Source organism: Eurosta solidaginis, chromosome 4, assembly GCF_040869045.1.
Source record: "Eurosta solidaginis isolate ZX-2024a chromosome 4, ASM4086904v1, whole genome shotgun sequence".
Taxonomy (NCBI): domain Eukaryota; kingdom Metazoa; phylum Arthropoda; class Insecta; order Diptera; family Tephritidae; genus Eurosta; species Eurosta solidaginis.
Genome location: NC_090322.1, coordinates 254,676,673 through 254,692,194, shown reverse-complemented (window position 1 = coordinate 254,692,194; position 15,522 = coordinate 254,676,673). Strand labels below are relative to the sequence as shown.

General features: G+C 35.1%; 1 protein-coding gene across 7 annotated transcripts in view; it reads left to right on the top strand.

Annotated features, from left to right (window-relative positions):
- The window catches only part of Gclc (glutamate--cysteine ligase), a 115,872-nt gene that overhangs the window by 17,072 nt on the left and 83,278 nt on the right, over positions 1-15,522 (top strand). Inside the window, exon 1 of one of the 7 annotated variants that reach the window (XM_067785769.1) lies at positions 3,365-3,526. The exons of the other annotated variants lie outside the window; for them this stretch is intronic. The gene's annotated coding sequence lies outside the window, so the exon portion shown is untranslated. Of the gene's footprint in view, positions 1-3,364; positions 3,527-15,522 lie in introns of those variants that run through there. 7 annotated transcript variants of the gene reach the window in all.

Here is a 15,522-nt window from a genome sequence, read left to right as displayed (position 1 = left end):
ACAAAATTCTGAAATGAATAATATTTAAAACAACACATCACCGCACTATTTTGGCTAAACGGATCACACAACTGAATTTTATAAAATTTTACCAACGCTCAGTTTTAAATAAATGTCGCTGTTATAAAGGTTTTTCTATTTAACATAACGAAACGCGTTTATTTAAACGGAATTATTGTTTATACGTGTTTTAACAAATACTACTTATTTTAAACAAAACTAATACCAACAAAATAATTATGTAGAAGAAATACGGTTTATCTATATATATAATATACATATAAAGAAAAAAATAAATATCAGTCTAAAATTTGATTTACTATAAAACTGCATATTCAAACATTTTTTAGAAATCTTACTGAAAATTTGTAGTTCCCATGACAGGGACAGAGCTTCAATCTTCCAAAATAAAATGTATACATTTTAGATTTTTTGTATATTTGTATCCACTCATTAAAAATGTATTCAAATGTATACAATTGTATCCAAATGGCAACCCTGGCATGCACATTGTACATATCTGTTTTCATATGTACGCACTAGGGTAGATCTCCTGCTATCTCATGCTATTAAAAAATATTGTTTAGGACAACGAAAAATTTAGCCCGTCAAAATTGCAGGTTTTAATTTTAATGTTAAGAGGTGCATCATGCGAATCTAGTTTTCTCTTACAAATTACATGGGGAATTTTTATTCGATGTGTACCTACGCTTTAATGACGTTTACTTAATGATCCGGTCTTATAGCGTTTTCTTTTCTGGCAAAAGTGCTATGATTTTTGTACGCGGCGCAAGAGTTGTAAATATATTTTGTTCTATTCTAAAAAGCAGGTAACGCCTTTACGGGGTATTTCGTTCTTTTGTGTAATTGTTGCAGGCTCGCAACGCAAAAGCGTTACACTTATACCCTGCAAAAAATGGCGGTGTGGCAGAGCAACCCTGCTAAACCACCTGATCGTGGCAATTTATTTTCATAACTTCACAAATTTTTAGCGACGAAAATTTAAATGAAGGAAATAATTCTGTGTGCGTTTTTGAAAATCAGCTAATACACGGGGTAGCCATTTATGTTCTTTGCATGTACTATAAATGTTGAAAATTTTCTGGGGTAGGAGTAACTCTATTAAGGCTTTACCATTTACTTAAAAAAAAAAAAATAAATGTAAGGCGCGATAACCTCCGAAGAGATCTAAGGCCGAGCTTCTCTTCCAATTTGCGTCGTGCTCCTCTTGATTTTTCCCTACAAATTGGCCGGACGGGACCTACATGTTTTATGCCGACTCCGAACGGCGTCTGCAAGGCAGATGAGTTTTCACTGAGAGCTTTTCATGGCAGAAATACAATCGGAGCGCTTGCCAGACACTGCCGAGGGGCGACCCCGCTTAGAAAAATTTTCTTCTAATTGAAAAATCTTATTTCTAAAATTTTGATATTGCTTTGCCCGGGAGTTGAACCCAGGGCATACGGTGTGATAGGCGGAGCACGCTACCATCACACCACGGTGGCCGCCATTTACCATTTACTTAGGAAAACTTTTATTTCAGAAAAGAAAACTCTATTATTCTCCTGGAATATATGGCAAAAGTGCGTAAGTTAGTCTTAAGATTTTTTTTTTTTAAATCAACACGGCTTCTCAGCTGCTTGAAACTCACACTTTTTTATACGAATGGGTATTGCTCATCATTTAAGACGCAGCGCAGGTACACTTCAAATAAAAAATCAAAACCTTCCCATATAATTTTGTATGGAGAAACTAAAATCGCGATGAGGCACTTCTTAACATAAAAATTAAAAGCTGCAATTTTTAAAGACCATCTTTTTCGTTGTTCTCAACAACATTTTTACTATACCAAAAGAAAAAATTTTACTTTTTATATCTGGCCCATCCTAAAGAACATAAATTATGAAATAGATCTTTCTCTTCTTTACTCTTCATATACATCTACATTTGTGGTTAAAAAAACGCTTAGATAATGTTTGGGAGGTCCATCTAGCGGCAATTATTGAAGACTCGCAGCAGTGGTAAATAACTTGCTACAAAACGGGTTGTTCTGAATAGCGGAGGCACGCACCTCTGTTGGTCATAGTGTATAACCTATAGCTGAATCGGTTACAATTAATAGTGGACACACACCGTTTTTCGGTCATAGAAGTGGAGAATGACGCAGAGATAAAACAGAGGGACACATTTCAGTTGCAACTGAGTACAATGCATACCGCAATTTAGCAGTACTAATTTTAGGCGCAAAAATTTCATAATAGATAAAATTACACCTTAAGCAGTCCATATAATGTTTGAGTGCATATATATGTATAAAAACACAGCTATAATGTGAAAATCATACCATTTAGAATTTCACTGCTATTTTCGTGTTCACAACTGTACATACATACATGTTAGCGCGCATACTTGCTACACTACTGTTGCCAATTTGGTCCGTTGGTTCCTTTTTTAAATTTTGGTCTTTTTTAGAAAGTAGCCAGGATTTTGGTACTTTCCTTTCCTTTTCTGAGGGAAAAATTCAAAATACTGCTCACAAAATTTGCCACACACTCGTTAACTCACATATAATTTTCAATTTACTTCAATGTAATTCTTAATATAAAATTTGCTCAGTCAACAAAATGTAACAGAACAATGACATTTCACCAACGAGATGATTCAGGCGAGGCATTAAAAAGAGATGTGTTGGATCCTTGGGCAAGCACATTGTCATTAAATTTGGTGGAAGACATAGCCTTATCCTAGAAATGTGGAAATGTTATACCTAAATAATTAACGTAGTATTTGTATGCTTTTAATATTTCTTTTCTATTTATTAATTTAAACTCAGCTGATGGTATCTATTTTTTGTAGGAAACCAAGGAAAAATCCTAATTTTTTTACATTTCATAACGAAACGACACTCTAGTAAATTGCCGAATTGTTTGTATAACAATAAACTAAAAGAAAAATTTGGCCCTTTTTTGAGATTTGGTCCTTTTTCTATGAATTTTGGTCCCAAATGAAAACATGATGTGGCAACCGTGCTTACTACAAAATGATTTAAGTAATGCGTAAATTTAGTTGCATAAATATGTTGATTGTATATACCTATGTTAACAAAAAAGGAAACGTTTGCTACTATAACGGTTTATAAAATGCATCTCGCTCTTCTTTCTTTCGAAAATCAGAGAAAAGTTTGTATTTCGATAAGCTTCAAATGGCATGCGCGCAGGACTCCTGCGCTAACGGGTACGCGTGGGGTATGCATATTTTTGTATGTAATTATCATTTAGTACAATTTTTTGATGGTTTAAACTTCTTTGTTGCCGAATTCGATGTTTTATTGTTTCGCGATTTGTTAACTAAAGAGGTTGCTCTGAGGAATTTCTTCAGTTGCAAATAAGAAATAGATTCAAAAAGTTGTGCGTTCTAAATAAATGTGATAAAATATTATTTATTAATAGAGTGAATTTTGTGTTATTTTTATACGAATTTAGTCGACATTTCTTTAAATCGCGAGCGTGAAAAAGTGTATCAAAAAGTAAGTATTTTTTTAATTCATATCGCAACATTTGATTAGAGCACAATGCACTAAACTTTTGTTTTCATCAACATTTTAAGTTGGGTGGTAGTGGTAATAATTTCCAATTTTACAAAAATTGATTGAAAACTATGAAAAAGATTATTATCTTCCTTCCACTTACATACATATTCCTTGCTTGATGTATAACTAGGAATTTTTCACACGCTGCATGTTGTCGTAGGCAGGAACACTTGCAAATGCATTTACTTTAAATTCAATCATTACCTTACCATTTAATAATGTACATAACTGTCGCATTGACATTTCAATATTAGAGCATGAACTCATAATACAAACAGACATGTGTGTACCCACATAATTTTTTTTAGTTGTATATATGTACGTTTACGCGAAATTGCTGCGCATAAAATTTGTCCTATTAAATTTCAATACGCATTATACTCAGATGTAACTGAAATATGTGTTTTTGTTTCACCCTCTAGACTAATTCTATGTAACCCTCTAGACTAATTCTAACAAACGCATTATGTATACCTACATATGCAGCTACACTGAAACAATAGCCGTGTTTTTTAACACGCGCGTATACGTTTCGTTTGCGCGTGTTAAAAAACGCCTATCTTCGCTTAGATAATGCTTAGGAGACCCATCTAGCGGCTGTGGTAAAACAACTAGCTACAGCAACAGGGTGTACCGAAAAGCGGAGACGCAACGCTCTGATGGCCATAGGGTATAACATATAGCTGAATCAGTTGCGATGAATTGTGGACACACATATAATACATAGAATTAGTGTACAGGGTGAAACAAAGACACATATTTCAGTTACATCTGAGTATAATGCGTATTGAAATTTAGTAGGACAAAATTTATGCGCAGCAATTTCAGAGGTGTATTTATAGTTTGTCTCTTAGCAGTCAATATAAAGTTTAAGCGTAAACGGATATACGCGTGTTAAAAAACACGGCTTATACTCGCGTATACGTTTCGTTTGCGCGTGAAAAAACGCCTATCTTTTCTTAGATAATGCTTAGGAGACCCATCTAGCGGCAGTGGTTAAATAACTAACATAACATCACAGGGTGTACAGAAAAGCGGAGACACAACCCTCTGATGGCCATAGGGTATAACATATAGCTGAATCGGTTGCGATGAATTGTGGACACACAGAGAATACATAGAATTAGTGTAGAGGGTGAAACAAAGACACATATTTCAGCTACATTTGAGTATAATGCGTATTGAAATTTAGTAGGACAAATTTTATGCGCATCAATTTCAGAGGTGTATTTAAAGTTTGTCGCTTAGCAGTCCATATAAAGTTTAAGCGTAAACGTATATAGAAGTAAAAAAACACAGCTATTGTTATATAACTAGAACTAAACTACATTTCTCTTTATATTGAATAAACTATGTCTACAGTGAACCACCAAGAGGCGTAGTTTTATCGTGCTATTTTTCTTTTAATTTAGAGCACAGCTCAGTCCCTGTTTCGAATTTTTTCCGCGGTAAGAAAAAAGCTTCTTTACCCTACAGTAACAGTTAGAACATACCATAATAATGTTCCAAACAAATCTTCAACCTGGCTGTCATTTTCATCCTTATATTCAGAACTCGAAATTTCTTCCTCCAAAAGTAGTTTGATTTGCTCTTGATTCATTTTGATAATTACAGGTACCTTCAAAATAATAAAAAAGGACGTGTGGCACTCGGGGACTGCCAAGGTAAAGCTATTGCATATTATCACTTATGCAATTATAATATTTATGCAACATTTTGTTTTCTTTGATATTAATTCAAGTTTTGTCTTTGATATTAATTCAAGTTACACTTTTTAAGCGTGGTGACCGATAAGAAAACAAATTTTTTACTTTTATTGATTAAATCTAGCGTGCAGGTCATCTGGCATCTGGCGGTTACCAGTGCCATCTACGGCGCAGTAGTGAAGATAGATGTACACCAAAGACAACAACCAATATTCGCATAAATAGATCCAATTTTATGTGATCAGCCTGTTGCTAACACCGAAACTTTTGCTGTTATTAACAGATGTTATTCCATGATTTTATGTACATATATCAGTTACGGTTTTTTTTGATTCAGTCGGCACGCTCAAAGCCCGCGATAAAATTTATGCAATAACTTAAAATCAAAGGGAACAACTATGTACGTAATTACTGTACTAAGTTCAACAGCAACAAAGGCAATTCTGTACAGCGTGTGTGTGTGTATTGGTGTGCACCATCTAGCGTGCAGGTCATCTGGCATCTGGCGGTTACCTGTGCCATCTACAGCGCAGTAGTGAAGATAAATGTACATCAAAGACAACAACCAATATTCGCATAAATATATCCAATTTTATGTAATCATCTTGTTGCTAACACCGAAACTTTTTCGAAACTTTTCGAACCTTTTTTAACAAATATCCGTTACGGTTTTTTTTTGATTTAGTCGCCAAGCCCGCGATAAAATCTATGCAATAGCTTAAAATGCACAGCAATGAAGAATTTTGATTTTTAAGGTTTTTTTTCATGACCTACTAAAAAAATGTTCATATGTATACCCTGTCCTACCCAAAAATATCCGCTAAACGTTGTCGATAACAGTTTTTGAAAAAAAAGAATATTTTTTTTCGCGGACATTTTTTGGTCGGACAGGGTATACATGAAAATTTTACAATCAAATGAAGATTTTTTAGTAGGTCATGAAAAAAACTTAAAAATCAAAGTCGAAAAAAAGTAAAAAAAAAAATTATAATTTTCACAAGCTCGAAAATTATTTTTTTTGGGCATGTGTAGTGGAACTTTGTTTTCCTGAGCCCAAATCCTATCGAAAAAACGATGTCGCGCTATCGGTTAATAAATCGACCCAGTATAGTGTACACGTTTAGATACCTCATGTAATAATATAAAAAATTTCATTTTCGAAAATAGAATTTAATAATTTCTAATAATAAGTTACAATTTATATTAATTATTTTTGTAAAATTAATATTTTACAAGTTATTATTAAATTTTGTTATTTTATTGTTATAAGTGGAAAATGAGCAATGAAGTGTGAAAATAAAATTTATAAAAGAATAGAAATAATTTTTTCATTTGTATCCTATTAGCCGGAGTCATTGGTGCTGTATGTCGTATCGCTGTATCCGTATCCCTAACGTAATCAGCTGTTTATCGTTACGACGGTAAACCAAAACCCAATTAGTTGGCTACGATACGGTTACGACCTTAGTGGCACCAATAATCGATTGCATTGATTCTCATAAGGTTGGTCGAATCAGCTGTTAAAAGGTTACCGATACGGTTACCGATAAAGCACCAATGTCTCCAGCTATTGTCTTACAATAATGGTTTGGTAAAACACAAATACTAGCTACTTACCAAGTGATTAGTACGTTTATTTACGATTGCATATGTACATATGTATGTATGTGTAGTTACCCTGCAAAAAATGCGATTAGTCTATGATGAATCCGGGTTGAGTCGCAATGGAGTATGTGACCAATGCCTGTTTTGATCTCTTTGTATGAGTTCAACTGTTCCCTTTTGTTTGAGCATGTCCTATGAAGACTAATTATACCAATTTCTACCGAAAGGGATCGATATAACCAGTCCCTTTTGTACCTTTATGCGAACATATGAAGACAAGTCCCTATCGGTTCAACAAGGTCTCAAATAGGCAGCAGTTGCATTTTCGTGGCAGAAACACTATCGAATGGTATGCCAAGCCACCAAATCTATTTGTTGAAAGTTGTTTTCCCCGTTTTTCAAAAAGGTATAACAAATATTATCCCCAAATTTAAGGCACGCGTTAGCTGCATACAATTAGTGAAACAAATTGCCTGCTGCAAGTAAATGTAGGCAAGCTGCTCGGCGTCACGTCATAAATGATTTTGAACTAACACTCCACTTTGAAATAAAAAAAAAAGGATTTTTTGATGAACGTGTAGCGCGTATTATACCGTCGCCCGCTTAGCAGAAGCATGAATGTGCCAAAATTAAATTGCTGGGAAATCGAGTTTCAAAGTTTATTGCTCTCTCAAATTTAGAAGAATTAGTTTCTAATGTAAAAACGTATCTACATATATATTATACTCACAATATGCTCTTTCAACTGAAATAACAGTTCTGCTCGCATCCCTTTTATTCTCCGAGATTTAGCCCATTAATTTTTCTGGCACAACAAAAGTTTTAAAAACTGATTTAATTTTTTTTTAACACAGCTATGCAAAAAAATTAAAAAATGTAGTCGGATCAGGTAATGCGGCTCATGTTTTCTATGAATTTTGATGCGCTGAGTCCGAATACGCTATAAGAATTGGCCCAACTGGTAAATTACCCTTTTTTCGGATAGCGTTGTGCCGAATCCCATTTTTTAATTATTATAGAAATAATTAAATATTTAAAATAATTAGAATTATTAGTAAAAATTAATGAATGAATGTGTGCTGTTCTTACCTTAATTTCAAAAATTGTTGAGCCATATCAACGAATGTGTCATACAAACAGGAACAGCATTACTTTGTGGTCATCGATAAACATGAATATACCACATTTTTCTGACCCAATTTTGTGTGATTGATTTATACATTCGTGAAAACGGCATAAATTATTGGGGTTTCCATGTAAGGTAGGAAGCTGTAGATTTAAGTAGAACCTAGAGAGTCTAAAGGGTAATCCAAAGAGGCCTCTAACACAAAATCGGAAAAATTTGACATTCATGCTTCAGGCTAGCGAGCGACGATGTAATATTTTCGAAAATATTTTAGGGGAATATAGTACGTAATATTTGCTCATACTCATGATGAATCGTGTATCCTTTCTATTTTTCTGATTTATTTAAAAAAAGTACAACATACTTCATACTTAATTTTTCAGTTAGATAATATCAGTTAAACGGAGCCAATTTTGTTTGTCAAAAATAAAAGGCTTGGTCGGATAAAGATTTAAAGTATTAATCCTATATTTAAAAATTTGGAACCAACCGATTGGTCCTAATGTCGACAATTTGAAAATATATAGTTAGTTTAAGTTTTTTTGCGGTATTAAATTGCCAATAAATGTAATATCAATTATCCAAGTCGTTCGGAAGTCGTAGGTCGTGTTTTCACGAAGTGTCTGCTGGCTTCAGCCTTAAGCTAGCAGACACTCCCGTTTCTCGGAACCGGACGCAGCTTTAAATTTTTTTTTGCGGTACTAAATTGCCAATAAATGTAATATCAATTATCCAAGTCGTTCGGAAGTCGTAGGTCGTGTTTTCACGAAGTGTCTGCTGGCTTGAGTCTTAAGCTAGCAGACACTCCCGTTTCTCGGAACCGGACGCAGCTTTAAATTTTTTTTGCGGTACTAAATTGCCAATAAATGTAATATCAATTATCCAAGTCGTTCGGAAGTCGTAGGTCGTGTTTTCACGAAGTGTCTGCTGGCTTGAGTCTTAAGCTAGCAGACACTCCCGTTTCTCGGAACCGGACGCAGCTTTAAATTTTTTTTTGCGGTACTAAATTGCCAATAAATGTAATATCAATTATCCAAGTCGTTCGGAAGTCGTAGGTCGTGTTTTCACGAAGTGTCTGCTGGCTTGAGTCTTAAGCTAGCAGACACTCCCGTTTCTCGGAACCGGACGCAGCTTTAAATTTTTTTTGCGGTACTAAATTGCCAATAAATGTAATATCAATTATCCAAGTGGTTCGGAAGTCGTGGGTCGTGTTTTTACGAAGTGTCTGCTGGCTTGAGTCTTAAGCTAGCAGACACTCCCGTTTCTCGGAACCGGACGCAGCTTTAAATTTTTTTTTGCGGTACTAAATTGCCAATAAATGTAATATCAATTATCCAAGTCGTTCGGAAGTCGTAGGTCGTGTTTTCACGAAGTGTCTGCTGGCTTGAGTCTTAAGCTAGCAGACACTCCCGTTTCTCGGAACCGGACGCAGCTTTAAATTTTTTTTTGCGGTACTAAATTGCCAATAAATGTAATATCAATTATCCAAGTCGTTCGGAAGTCGTAGGTCGTGTTTTCACGAAGTGTCTGCTGGCTTGAGTCTTAAGCTAGCAGACACTCCCGTTTCTCGGAACCGGACGCAGCTTTAAATTTTTTTTGCGGTACTAAATTGCCAATAAATGTAATATCAATTATCCAAGTCGTTCGGAAGTCGTAGGTCGTGTTTTCACGAAGTGTCTGCTGGCTTGAGTCTTAAGCTAGCAGACACTCCCGTTTCTCGGAACCGGACGCAGCTTTAAATTTTTTTTTGCGGTACTAAATTGCCAATAAATGTAATATCAATTATCCAAGTCGTTCGGAAGTCGTAGGTCGTGTTTTCACGAAGTGTCTGCTGGCTTGAGTCTTAAGCTAGCAGACACTCCCGTTTCTCGGAACCGGACGCAGCTTTAAATTTTTTTTGCGGTACTAAATTGCCAATAAATGTAATATCAATTATCCAAGTGGTTCGGAAGTCGTGGGTCGTGTTTTTACGAAGTGTCTGCTGGCTTGAGTCTTAAGCTAGCAGACACTCCCGTTTCTCGGAACCGGACGCAGCTTTAAATTTTTTTTTGCGGTACTAAATTGCCAATAAATGTAATATCAATTATCCAAGTCGTTCGGAAGTCGTAGGTCGTGTTTTCACGAAGTGTCTGCTGGCTTGAGTCTTAAGCTAGCAGACACTCCCGTTTCTCGGAACCGGACGCAGCTTTAAATTTTTTTTGCGGTACTAAATTGCCAATAAATGTAATATCAATTATCCAAGTGGTTCGGAAGTCGTGGGTCGTGTTTTTACGAAGTGTCTGCTGGCTTGAGTCTTAAGCTAGCAGACACTCCCGTTTCTCGGAACCGGACGCAGCTTTAAATTTTTTTTTGCGGTACTAAATTGCCAATAAATGTAATATCAATTATCCAAGTCGTTCGGAAGTCGTAGGTCGTGTTTTCACGAAGTGTCTGCTGGCTTGAGTCTTAAGCTAGCAGACACTCCCGTTTCTCGGAACCGGACGAAGCTTTAAATTTTTTTTTGCGGTACTAAATTGCCAATAAATGTAATATCAATTATCCAAGTCGTTCGGAAGTCGTAGGTCGTGTTTTCACGAAGTGTCTGCTGGCTTGAGTCTTAAGCTAGCAGACACTCCCGTTTCTCGGAACCGGACGCAGCTTTAAATTTTTTTTGCGGTACTAAATTGCCAATAAATGTAATATCAATTATCCAAGTCGTTCGGAAGTCGTAGGTCGTGTTTTTACGAAGTGTCTGCTGGCTTGAGTCTTAAGCTAGCAGACACTCCCGTTTCTCGGAACCGGACGCAGCTTTAAATTTTTTTTTGCGGTACTAAATTGCCAATAAATGTAATATCAATTATCCAAGTCGTTCGGAAGTCGTAGGTCGTGTTTTCACGAAGTGTCTGCTGGCTTGAGTCTTAAGCTAGCAGACACTCCCGTTTCTCGGAACCGGACGCAGCTTTAAATTTTTTTTTGCGGTATTAAATTGCCAATAAATGAGGTATAAATTATTTAATATATAATATTGTTGTTTGCTATAGTGTGTCTGCCACCTTAATAGGACCTGTATGTAAGTGCGACAGCACTTGTTATAAAAAAATTCATCGTTCTTTTGCAAATATGCTAAATATGTTTATTATCTAATGCTTATTTTCACATATCAGCAACTTGAGATATGCCTCGATATTTACCTATATAGGCTTGACCAAAAGTATTAGACACTCCATGACAATTGAAATTAATTACTTCCCCGTGCGTTTAATGTGTAATTCATAATAATCGAATTGCAAAGTCATGGCGGTCTGGGTGTATAAATATCTAAAAGTTTATGTGCACATCGATTGTGCAGTGGAATATCGACCTGCCATCACCGCTGCCGCTACAAAAAACATCTTTTGAAAATCGACCCATTTCAGAATTGATTTGAAGAACGCCCTATCTTAAGCACCATTTTTCATACGCCCTACCTGATCATAAGTTCAACATAATTTGACGTGAGATGAAAAAATTGTTAAACACGACGTTTTTCAAAAACAGCGCTTTTGAGAAGTTTTCCTGAAATCAGGCAATGAAATTCCTATAAATCTTTATTTTTGAGTGGGTCACCTAAAATAGATAACATATTTATTGAAGATGTGCTGAGATTAATGTTGGCTTGCGAAAGTCGAATGGATAGTTTTGCCTACTGCTAAGTTATGACTACTGACTTATTTGCAGTTTTCCTAGTTGTTTTTTTTTTGTTAAGCTATTTCGCGTGTGTTTTCCATATAATTTCACGATCATTTACGGACCATTCTGGACCTGCTTTAAGCATGGTCGGGACTCTCATTTGCCGTTTTGAAATCATTCCATCTCAAATAACTTTTGAAAAACGCCCTACCTGAAAATTGATTCAACATATATGGGAACGTACCCAAATTACGTGACCCCTTTTGGGGGAGAGGGGGTTTCTTTAGGAATTACACCTGGTCACAGGGGGAAGGGAAGGGGATGAGACTTTGTCACGTAGTCAACAATCTCTAGAAAATATTGCCATTTTTTTGTGGAATTTATTTCGCGTCCAACAAAAATTTCCATGAAAAATCATCAGAAAAACGTCCACGGTAATGCAGTGGACGACATGTCTCGCGTGCGACCTCTGCAGCTCCTCTCCAGGAGACCAAAAGAGATCTTATGTATCGTGGGGCAAAGCGCCGAGTGGATAGATATCGAGGCAAAAAAATAATTTAAAATCATACTTATTAACTACTACGTGAAAACTAAATGGCTGGGGGGGTCTTAAAATATACTACGGGTGGTCACCGAGGGGGGGGGGAGGCAGGTTAAAAGTTGTAGAAAATGGGTACGTTCCCTATGTATTTTGAGGTTAGATAGAACGTATATGAAAAAACCCTGATATAGAGCATTCTTCAACCGAATTCTGATGCAAGGTGTTCTTGAACTAGCAGCCTAGTCGACATGACGTCATTTTTAATGAGCTCCAAACCATGAATTCCAATTGTTCGTTTCGTGGTCTTGCCTATATTAGGCAGCCCTGGTCTACCGCTTATCTATAATAAATAAAATACCATTGGACTTTGTTGAACCTCTAAAAAGATTGGCGTCATTGGCAATTCCTTAGCATTTGTGATGTTCTTTTGTCTTTTTAAATATGTAAATAATCAACAGGTTGGAACTTTAAATTTTATAAATTGTTTTCTCTCTCAGTTGCCGAAGTTTTATTTGGTCAGTGATGGTAGCGTGCTCCGCCATCCACACCGAAGATCCTACGTTCACGCCACGGGAAAACCAACATCAAAATTTTAGAAAGAAGTTTTTTCAATTAGAAGAAATTTTTCTAAGCTGGGTTGCCCCTCGTTAGTTTATGGCAAGCACTCCGAGAGTATTTCTGCCTTGAAAAGCTCTCAGTGAAAAATCATCTCGCTCGGAGTCGTCATAAAACAAGTAGGTCCTGTCCCACCAATTTGTAGGAAAAATTAAAAGGAGCACGACGCAAATTGGAAAGAGGAAGGCTCGGCCTAAAATCTCTTCGGAGGTTATCGCGCTTTACATTTTTAAATACTATTTATTTTTTTTTATTTTGGGTTTTTAAAAATAAAGCTTATTGAGGAATAATTTAAGTTTAACAGCTGTTGGCGAAAAGTACATATTAAAAAAAATATATGGGCACTATTGATCTTAGAACTTAACAGAGTATAGCTTGTGTATTGCTTAAAAAAATATTTTTCTTAGCCTTTCTGCTTCTCAATCCAAATATTATTGTTTGGGCTCCTTTCAATAGAGGCATGTTTTTTATTTGTGTTTTTTGATCAAGTCAAATTTAAACTACGAAATTAACTCGTGATTCTGGGAAAAAACATGAACATTAATAATAAACAGCTACGTTTGCATTACCTTAGTATAAATAGACTTTGAACTTTGTACCAGAAATTTTAGCTTCATGCGTAATTTTTCTCCCTTTCGCGTCCCACAAAATGTACGTAAGCACTTAAAGGCTTGAATCAAAAAAAGTATTATAATTTAGTGAGATCACAGAAATAAGGGTAAATTTATCATTATTATTGCTAGATCCACTGTTCTGTAACTATCTTAACCGTAACTAGAACAACTCTGGAGAAATCTAGCATTCTCAAACGAAGTGGGGTCTAATTCTGAAATCAAGTTTTGATCTAACTATTTAACAAAATCCCCATTTTAACAGAATCTAAATTTCATATAGAAGAGTGTCCACCTGACCACGTGCTTCATGTTGTGTAAATAACAGTAAATGTCGGCTGAATTTATATCTCACTATCGGCCACTGCATTCTATATATAAATAGATTTTAATTTAATTGAACTTACCTTTTGAAAGGAACAGCATCTGCTTAGAAGCAAAGTAAAGGCATGCATGACACACCCAATATCTGTTTTTATTTTGCTCTACATACAAGATTTTTGTATGTTTTTGTACATTAGTGTGTCTCACCAGACGTTGTTGCAGTTTTCAAGCTATGCATCAAAACGTTTTCGAATTAAAAATATTTCAAAATATTTGCAAACTAAATCGATTTGAAAGTGGCTCTAATGAACGTTCGTTTGGCAATAGCGAATGAATGCCTAACGAGAACTAGATAGACTAATTTCGAAAACTTATGTCGAAAAAAGTTCGACGATTAAAAATCTTTATGAAAATGTCCAAAGTTTATTAAGAATTTTAGTAAACTTTTTCAGTACAATTCTTTTTAGTCTGACAAAGTACAAGTTTGAAGTATCTCAAAACTAGCATTATTCAAGGGTTTTTAGATTTTATTGGACACAAATGGTGACAATATGTGTTCTTTTATATGTATCAAAAAAAAATTTATCACATTTTGGTTTAATAAATTGTATAAAGAAATCTACATAAGACTTCGAACACGTTTTCGAAAAATTCGAATGTTCGAAAAGTTTTTAAAAATTTTCAAATAAAGTTTCATCTAGAATTTTTGGAAACTTTTTGAGTATGCAACTTCGTTGCATTTATTCTGGCAAAATATAGGTTCGGAAAAAACTTTAAAAAATGGTATAACGAAAATTATGTAAAACATTTTCGAACGCGTTTTCGAAAAAAATTGGAAAACTCGAGGTTTTAAAAATTTTAATTAAAATTTTAGGAAACTTTTTGAGTATGCATTTTTGTAGTATATTCAATTTTAGTTTAACAAAATAAGTGAATTTTTGAAAATTTTGTTTCCAAAGGGCTATTAATATTTTTTCCATACAAATTATGTAATATTTCATTCAATATAAGTATGTATGCGCTATAAAATGCACAAGAAAGACTTTCTTTTGTTAAGAATTACTCTTGCTGTATCCAGCTTTCATGAAATTTAATGAAGCACTCTAATATTTTTTTGTATATTGCATTATTTATTTTTATATTTAAAGTTTTTAGGTATAGAACATAATTTGTAAAAACTGGCTCGAGGTCATGTAGTTTTAGGTATCTCAAAACGGATTCATATATATATATTTCTACCCAGCAAAAAAAAAACAATTGAACCTTATTTCATATGGCCAAACGGCTTATTGCGTCAGCCCTTAATTCTGTAAGGTATATTAGCTGTATGACGTATTCTTTATAATGCTCCTTATTTTTTAAACGGTTTTATTTAGGTTGACTTGACAGGCTGCACAGCCGTTGTGAACGAATTTTGTAATTAAAATTTAAGTAACTTCCCGATAAGCTACAAGCTTGAAACTTGGAATATAGTTCAGAACCCGATGACAATGCAATAATAAGAAAAAAATCGTCGCTAGGTGGCGAAGGTCGAGATATTCAGAAAAATCGTATTTGTGGTCCGATTTGGCTCATATTTGGAACACATAATACATGCAAGAATAGAAAGCGACCTATGACCGTATTTGTGGTCCGATTTGGTCCATATTTGGAACAAATATTACATACAGTCCGGTAGAAGTGACATCAAAATATTTTGGAGTTGGAGGAGGGACAAGCATACGTGCCGCAGAGTCGAGTAAAGTCTTTGGATGGAT